The following is a 9892-nucleotide window of genomic DNA, read 5'->3' as shown; positions in this document are numbered from 1 at the left end:
GCATCAAGAATGATCTTACCTTGGCTACCTTGACCTCCTCAACAAGGGATTGCACTGGGATGGTAAGCTTTGTCTGGCTACTGTGGATTGCAACATTGGTGAGGCTGCTCGATACTCCAAGCCACTTCTTCACATACTGGTTGATCTTCCGTTCCATTGCCTCAACATGGGACATTGCCACTTCATAGACAGTTAGTGGCCACATTATCCGTGGCGTCAGCCGTACTGCAAGCTCCACAAGTTCAACTTACCAGGCAAGCCACATTTGTCAACAGACATCAGACCTCTGCTGATCTGTTCTCCTGTCTCTTGAACCCTTTTGGTGTCTCTCAGCTCCTCTGTGTACCATCGCCCGAGGCTCTTAACTGGTTGGTCCTGAATGGATGAAATCTCCTCTCCAAAAAGGGTGAAATGAAAGTCAACTAGCTTTCCACTCCTAAGAACAAGGCTCCTTGACTTCCTGGTCTTGAACTTCATTCTTCCCCAATCCATTAGCTCTTCTAGTCAAGATAGTACATTTTCCACTGCCTCCGTGCTGGGACCCAAAAGGATAAGATCGTCCATGAACGCTCGTATTGGTGGTAACTCCTCTCTGCCATCAAGTACGACATCTGGTCCCACTGATTCTGCAGCCCTCACGATGACCTCCATGGCTAACACAAAAAGGATGAGTGAAATTGCACATCCCATTGCGATTCCGACATCCAAGCTCTGCCTCTTAGTTGTAAACTGCTGAGTGGAAAATCTCATCCGGAAATCGTTGTAGTACTGCATAATAAAGTTCCTCACCTTAGCAGGAATCCATAGGAATTCCATCGCAAACTCAATCAGGGGAACAGAACCATACGCATTTGGCAGATCAAGCCAAACTACAGCCAAATTTCTTCTCAACCTTTTTGACTCCTGGCTGGTATGTCATATCATACTAGAATGTTCAAGGCATCCTGGGAAGCCTGGTACTCCTGCCTTCTGCACAGATGTATTTACTAATCCATTCTCTATCACAAATGAAGATATTCTTTCCGCCAGAATGCCAAACATAATCTTCCCCTTTACATTCAGGAGTGAAATTGGTCGGAACCGATTCAATGTAGAAGAATTCTCTTCCTTCGGGATGTATACTCTTTCAGCCTCATTCCATGAAAAAGGAACAACACCTTGTCTCCACACCACCTTTAACAATCTCCACAAGTATTTCCTCAGCTGTTCACACTTCTTGAACACCTTATACGGCACTCTATTAGGTTCTGGCATTGAGCCTGACCTTGCCTTTCTGATGAATCGTTCGACTTCTGCCAGTTTGGGTTCTGACAGATCGAGCTTCACTCCTGGCTCGGTAGGCTTCACAAGCCCTGAAATGTCAAGCAAAGGAACCTCCCGCTGTTCGTCAGAGTAAGTGCTTGCCAGGTGATCCTCAAGTTCTTGTTGAGAGATGTTAAGCTGCCCGCTCTTACTTTGTTCAAAGAGTTTCTTTGTGAACTCGTGAGTGTTCTCAAAGAACGACTTTCTTGCCCTCTCTCTCTTCTTTCTCTTTTTACGTTGTGACTCTGCACGACGGAGTGATGGTAACTTTATTCGAAAATTCTCTCGGAGATCAGCAAGCCCTGGCTTGTCACCCTCACTTGCTACCTACCACCTCCGCCTCAACGATGTAAGCTCTCTCCTCAACCTACTAATCTCCTTCTGGCGCCTGCTTGGTTGCTGTGTAGGCTTTGCTTTCCTCAACTCAACCAAACCAAACCTGTACTTTCCAACATCGTAAATCATATCGCCCATCACTTCCAATTTTCTCTTTGATGTTCCCCTGAGTGTGTTCTCCAACATCATACTGATATCCTCATCTAACACACGCCAAGCCTTCTCATCTGCCATTGCTGGCCACTTGACCTTCCTCTTCTTCTCTATCTCCACACCACCGCCATCATGCCATAAAAGGGGGCGCTGGGAGCGGACCCAAATGCTTGGCACAGACACTGAAATGTTAGGAAAAGGACTAGGTGTCTCAAGAAAGCAAGAGAAGTGGGGAAGAAACGACGCTGGGCAAGACGCAGGACCTTGACGAGACCAGGATACAGGACCTGGCTAAGGACTAGACTCGGAAAGCGGGACCTTGAAGAAGAACAAGGAACTTGGAACCTGGACAAGGACTCCGAGCCAGAGACTGGACAGGGACACGGAAACTGGATCTTGACTCGGGCTCGGACTCCGGATCTAGGCGAGGACAAGACGTGGCTACAGGATGTGGCATGGCAACAGGACAAGGTACTTGGACAGAACGAGAACGCAAAGCTTTGACTTGAACAGCACGAGGTTCTTGGACATGGTTTGGACAGGACGAGTTTCTTGGACGTAGCTTGAACAGGACGAGGTTCTTCGACGTGGATTGCACAGGACGAGATTCTGGGACGTTGCTTGCACAGGACGAGAGACTCCTGTAGAGGACGAGGGAACCCCAGCACATGACGAGGGAACGCCAGCACTGGGCTGGGCGAGGCACATGGACAGGACGAGAACACGAAGTCTTGACTTGGTCGAGGGAGGCAGGAACGCAGTGCCTTGGTCAAGGGTGAACGGGAACATGGAGCACAGAGCCGGGACCCCTCCTTGGGAACAGAACGTAAGGCCGGGAATCATACACAGAATGCTGAACACGACGAGACAGTTCCCAACACTAGGTAGCGGCAAACGGCCGAACTTACCTAGCGAAGGCGTGGACACAGAGACGGTTCCCGATACAAGGGAGCGGCAAACGGCCGGACTTCCTAGCGAAGGTGCGGACACAGAGACGGTTCTCAACATATGGTAGTGGCAGACGGCCGGACCTACCTAGCGAAGGCGTGGACACAAAGACAGTTATAAATAACGAAAGGCAGTTCCTTCTCCAGGCATAGCAAGGCTCCGGTCTTGTTCCAGAGGTAGGACTTGACAGCGATACGGATGAGGACGCAGGCGAGGTTGAAGGCAAGTCTTTAGGCAGAGGTTGCAGGCAGGGCTCCAGCAGGAAGGTGAAGGGAAGGTAAAGGAACAGTCCAGCAACTGAAGCTGAACCCAGAAGCTATTTATGTAGCCAGCCAAAATGAGAATCATGTGTCTCAATTAAGGCACCAACAGAACAAAGAAAAAACGGAAAACCCGGAATAAAGAACGATGGACCGGACTGTGAAATGGAATCCGGACTTCACGGACGGGACCATGACATCACCCCACACCCCATCTATGGGAGCCTACTGGCGACCCAAGGGGCCTCCCCAGACTATGGACGACACGGGGGGGTTGGGGGCATTCAACAGGAGAGAACCCAGGATGGCGAGAGTCCCACGACAGTGCCTGTGTCTCTGGGTCTATGCTTGGCTGGACTGTTCTGTCACAAAAAGGGGGCGCTGAGAGCGGACCCAAATACTTGACACAGACACTGAAGTACTAGGAACAGGACTAGGTGTGTCAAGAACGCAAAGAAAGTGGGGAAGGAACGACGCTGGACAAGACATAGGCCATGGACGAGACTAGGATACAAGGCCTAGGCTAGGACTAGACTAGGAAAGCGGGACCTGGACGAGGAACAAGGAACTTGGAACCTGGACAAGGACTCCGAGCCGGAGACTGGACAGGGACCCGGAACCAGGGTATTTACGCGGGCTCGGACTCCGGATCTCAGCGATGACAAGACGTGGCTACGGGATCTGGCGTGCCAACAGGACAAGGCTCATGGACAGGACGGGAACGCAAAGCCTTGACATGGACAGCAGGAGGTTCTTGGACGTGGCTTGGACAGGACGAGAGACTCCTGGACAGGACGCGGGAACCCCAGCACCGGGTTGGGCGAAGTACTCCTGGATTGGGCGAGGTACTCCTGGGCTGGGCGAGGCACGTGGACAGGAGGAGAACACAAAGCCTTGACTCCGTCGAGGGAGACAGGAAGGCAAAGCCTCGGGTGAGGGTGACAGGAACGCAGAGCCTTGGTCCAGGGAGAACAGGAACATGGAACACAGAGCCGGGACCCCTCCTTGGGAACAGGACGTAAGGCCGGGTGTCATACACAGAATGCTGAACACGACGAGACAGTTCCCTACACTAGGTAGCGGCAAACGGCCAGAACTACCTAGCGAATGAGTGAACACTGAGACGGTTCCAAACAACGAATGACATTTCCTTGTTTAGGCACAGCAAGGCTCCAGTCTTCCTCCGGCAGTAGAACTTGAGAGCGATACAAGTGAGGACGCAGGCGATGTTTCAGGCAAGTCTTCAGTCAAAGGTTGCAGGCAGAGATTGCCGGCAGGGCTCCGAGCAGGGCTCCAGGAGGGAGGTGAAAGGAATGGAAGGGAGCAGTCCAGCATTTGTTCAGATCATGACAGTATCATCGCAACGAAACATGGAATAAACGTGTATGGCTTTCATCTCTAGATACAAAACCAAGGAATCAATAGACCATAAGACCATAAGACCATAAGACAAAGGAGCATTCGGTCCATCGAGTCTGCTCCGCCATTTTATCATGAGCTGATCCATTTTATCCTATTTAGTCCCACTGCTCCGCCTTCTCACCATAACCTTTGATGCCCTGGCTACTCAGATACCTATCAATCTCTGCCTTAAAGACACCCAATGACTTGGCCTCCACTGCTGCCCGTGGCAACAAATTCCGCAGATTCACCACCCTCTGACTAAAAAAATTTTTTCTCACTTCTGTTCTGAAAGGGCGCCCTTCAATCCTGAAGTCATGCCCTCTCATACTAGACTCCCCCATCATGGGAAACAACTTTGTCACATCCACTCTGTCCATGCCTTTTAACATTCGAAATATTTCTATGAGGTCTCCCCGCATTCTTCTAAACTCCAAGGAATACAGTCCAAGAGCGGACAAACGTTCCTCATATGTTAACCCTCTCATTCCCGGAATCATTCTAGTGAATCTTCTCTGTACCCTCTCCAACGTCAGCACATCCTTTCTTAAATAAGGAGACCAAAACTGCCCACAGTACTCCAAGTGAGGTCTCACCAGCGCCTTATAGAGCCTCAACATTACATCCCTGCTCCTATACTCTATTCCTCTAGAAATGAATGCCAACATTGCATTCGCCTTCTTCACTACCGACTCAACCTGGAGGTTAACTTTAAGGAAATCTTGTACGAGGACTCCCAAATCCCGTTGCATCTCAGAACTTTGAATTCTTTCCCCATTTAAATAATAGTCTGCCCGTTTATTTTTTCTGCCAAAGTGCATAACCATTCACTTTCCAACATTGTACTTCATTTGCCACTTCTCTGCCCATTCTTCCAATCTATCCAAGTCTCTCTGCAGACTCTCCGTTTCTTCAGCACTACCGGCCCCTCCACCTATCTTCGTATCGTCAGCAAACTTAGCCACAAAGCCCTCTATTCCATAATCCAAATCGTTGATGTACAATGTAAAAAGAAGCGGCCCCAACACTGATCCCCGTGGAAAACCACTGGTAACCGGCAGCCAACCAGAATAGGATCCCTTTATTCCCACTCTCTGTTTCCTGCCAATCAGCCAACGCTCTATCCACGTATGTAACTTTCCTGTAATTCCATGGGGTCTTATCTTGTTAAGCAGCCTCATGTGTGGCACCTTGTCAAAGGCCTTCTGAAAATCCAAATATACAACATCCACTCCATCTCCCTTGTCTAGCCTACTGGTAATTTCCTCAAAAAATTGTAATAGGCTTGTCAGGCAGGATTTTCCTTTAAGGAATCCATGCTGAGTTCTGCCTATCTTGTCATATGCCTCCAGGTACTCTGTAACCTCATCCTTGACAATCGACTCCAACAACTTCCCAACCACCGATGTCAAGCTAACAGGTCTATAATTTCCTTTTTGCGTCCTTGCCCCCTTCTTAAATAGCGGAGTGACATTTGCAATCTTCCAGTCCTCCGGAACCATGCCAGAATCTATCGACTTTTGAAAGATCATCGCTAATGCCTCCACAATCTCCACAGCTACTTCCTTCAGAACACGAGGGTGCATTCCATCTGGTCCAGGAGATTTATCGACCTTTAGCCTTCCTGAGTACTTTCTCTGTCGTAATTGTGACTGCGCACACTTCTCTTCCCTGCCACCCTTGAGTGTCCGGTATCCTGCTATCTTCCTCAGTGAAGACTGATGCAAAATACTTGTTCAGTTCCTCTGCCATCTCCTCATCTCCCATTACAATTTCTCCAGTATAATTTTCTATCGGTCCTATATCTACTCTCACCTGTCTTTTACTCTTTACATACTTGAAAAAGCTTTTAGTATCCTCTTCGATATTATTTGCTAGTTTCCTTTCATAGTTAATCTTTTCTCTCTTAATGACCTTCTTGGTTTCCTTTTGTAAGGTTTTAAAGACTTCCAATCCTCTGTCTTCCCACTAATTTTTGCTTCCTTGTATGCCCTCTCCTTAGCTTTAACTTGGCTTTGACTTCTCTTGTCAATCACGGTTGCATCCTTTTTTCCACTGGAAAATTTCTTCTTTTTTGGAATATACCTGTCTTGCACATTCCTCATTTCTCGCATAAACTCCAGCCACTGCTGCTCTGCCGTCTTTCCCGCCAGTGTCTCTTTCCAGTCAAGTTTGGCCAGTTCCTCTCTCATGCCACTGTAGTTTCCTTTACTCCATTGAAACACCGACACATCAGATTTCGGCTTCTCTTTTTCTAATTTCACAGTGAACTCAATCATGTTATGATCACTGCCTCCTAAGGGTTCCTTCACCTCAATCTCTCCAATCACCTCCGGTTCATTACATAATACCCAATCCAGTACAGCCGATCCCCTAGTGGGCTCAACAACAAGCTGTTCTAAAAATCCATCTCGCAGACATTCTACAAATTCTCTCTCTTGAGATCCAGTGCCGACCTGATTTTTCCAATCTGCTCGCATGTTAAAATCCCCCACAATTATTATAAGACTGCCCTTCTGACAAGCCTTTTCTATTTCCAGTTGTAATTTGTAGTCCATATTGCAGCTGTTTGGAGGCCTATAAATAACTGCCATCAGGGTCCTTTTACCCCTGCTATTCCTTTGCTCAACCCATAAACATTCTGCACCTTCTGATCCTATATCACCTCTTTCTAATGATTTAATATCATTTCTTACCATTAGAGACAACAGATAATAGGTGCAGGAGTAGGCCATTAGGCCCTTCGAGCCAGCACCGCCATTCACTGTGATCATTGCTGATCATCCACATTCAGTATCCAGTTCCTGCCTTATCCCCATAACCTTTGATTCCGCTATCTTTAAGAGCTCTATCTATCTCTTTCTTGAAAGCATCCAGAGATTTGGCCTCCACTGCCTTCTGGGACAGAGCATTCCACATATCCACCACTCTCTGGGTGAAGAAGTTTTTCCTCAACTCTGTTCTAAGTGGCCTACCCCTTATTCATAAACTGTGCCCTCTGGTTCTGGACTCACTCATCAGCGGGAACATGCTTCCTACCTCTAGCGTGTAAATCCCTTAATAATCTTATATGTTTTACTCAGATCCCCTTTCATCCTTCTAAATTCCAGTGTATACAAGCCCAGTCGCTCCAATCTTCGAACATATGACAGTCCCGTCATCCCGGGAATTAACCTTGTGAACCTACGCTGCACTCCCTCAATATCATGAATGTCCTTCCTCAAATTTGGAGACCAAAACTGCACACAATACTCCAGGTGTGGTCTCACCAGGGCCCTGTACAGCTGCAGAAGGACCTCTTTACTCGTATACTCATTTCCCCTTGTTATGAAGGCCAGGATGCCATTAGCTTTCTTCACTGCCTGCTGTATCTGCATGCTTGCTTTCAGTGACTGATGTACAAGAATCCCCGCACAAATAATGATAGCGAATAATGTCATTATTTCTGTGTTGTCTGGACTGTACTTTTGTACATAATTACATTTGGTAAAGGTAAAACGTTGTTCTATTGATCCGCTAACCTTGTTCTGCTAACGTTCTGTTCAAAACTTCAATTTCTGAAAGATAAGTAGTGTTAAAGTGTCAGACAAATTTTTAGCCCCTTAAGAATTTTTTTTAATGATTTGGCAGAATTTAATTAAGTCATTCTGTTGAATGAATTTTTAGATGTTCCAACATTAAGTCTCTTACGTTGATATTATATCACTGGCTTTATTCCCTCACAAAAGATGTCATTTTCCTATTGATTTGTCGTTTGAAATCCCCACATGCTCACATATATTAATTAACTGTAAATAAAACTGAATAGATTTGCATCAGCGCTGCTGATGAAAATAATGCGCCACAGCTGTTTGAAGTGACAAGCTCTGCTTGCCTAACTATAGGATGTTAAATTGAGGCTACCGTTGGTCAGAAACCGTCAGAAACACTTGAAATGGCCAAGCAGAGCAGATTACTCAGCTATATGTTTGCATTGCAATTAATATGTTCAGATGATAAAATTATTATGGAACCAATGGCAGTCTCCTGACATATTTGGTGAAATCACACGCTACGACAGGATACAGCTTATAGTATTGCGGATAAAAGAGATGAGAATGTTGAGGACAAACAAAAATTAGCAAAATGGAGTGAGTGAAGAAGTTCTGCGGACAAAAAAAAAGAAAGATCTCATAAAATAGGAGATTCGGCATTCATGGACAGAGAAAGAGCTTCTTGTTTGCTGACAATACCATAAGGCATTAGAAGCATAATTGAGCCATTTGACCCATTGAATCTGCTCCGCCAGAACAATACGCAATCAGAACTGCAGTAAAAGAACAGGTGCTTAATTTTAGGTGGAATATCACCAGTAATTGGATAATTAGATACTGTAAGTGAAAAAGATGCATAGATGTTATTAAAAGTAAATATCTGAATTATGTTTGTATTAAGAGATGACATCGGAGATAGTATCCAGCCATCTGTCTCTCCACATATCGGCTCTCGTGTATCCGTCCATCTATCAATCTATCCATCCGCTCCTATGTCTGTTTCTATTCGTATTTCAGACCATAATACCATAAGATATACGAACAAAATTAGGCCATTCAGCCCGTCGAGGCTGCTTCACCATTCCATCTTGGCTGATCCCTGATCCCACTCTACCCCATACACCTGCCCCCTCTCCATATCCTTGGATGCCCTGACCAATCTGGAAACTATCACTTTACCACTTTAAATATACCTGTGGACTTGGCCTCCACCAAAATCTGTACAGAGCGTTCCACAGATTCATTAGTCTCTGGATAAAAAGAAAATACCCCTTACATTTGTTCTATGAATTCGCCTCTAAATTTTGAGGCTGTGCCCTCTATTTCTGGATACCTCTACGATAGGAAGCTTCCTCTCCGCATCCACCTTATCTAGTCCTTTCAACATTCGGTAGATCTCAGTGAGATCACCCTGCGTTCTTCTGAATTCCAGTGAGTACAGGCCCAAAGCTGCTTAATGCTCCCTGTATGTTAGTTCATTCATTGCCGGAATCGTCCTCGAGAATATCCTCTGGACCCTCTCCAATGACAACACATTCCTTTCTGAAAAATGAGGCCCAGAGCTGTTGACAATACAGCAAGTGCGGCCTGACTAGTGTCTTATAAAGCCTTGGAGTTATCTGCTTGCTTTCATATTCTATTCGCCTTAAAATAAATGCTAACATTGCATTCGCCATCTTTACCACAGATTTAACCTGTAAATTAACCTTTAGGAACTCTTGCATGAGGACTCCGAAGTCCCTCTGTAACGCTGATGTTGGATTTTTCTCCCCATTTTAACAATAATCTGCATGATTACCAAAATGCATTATAATACATTTCCCAACATTGTATTCCATCTGGCACTTCTTTGCCCATTCTTCCAATTTGTCTAAGTCTTACTGCAACCACATTGATTCCTCAGCCTTATCTTGCCCTCCACCTATCTTTGTATCATCCACAAACTTTGCCACAAAGCCA

The sequence above is a fragment of the Mobula hypostoma genome, chromosome 13, assembly GCF_963921235.1.
Source record: "Mobula hypostoma chromosome 13, sMobHyp1.1, whole genome shotgun sequence".
In the NCBI taxonomy this organism is placed as follows: Eukaryota; Metazoa; Chordata; class Chondrichthyes; order Myliobatiformes; family Myliobatidae; genus Mobula; species Mobula hypostoma.
This window is presented reverse-complemented; position numbering follows the sequence as displayed.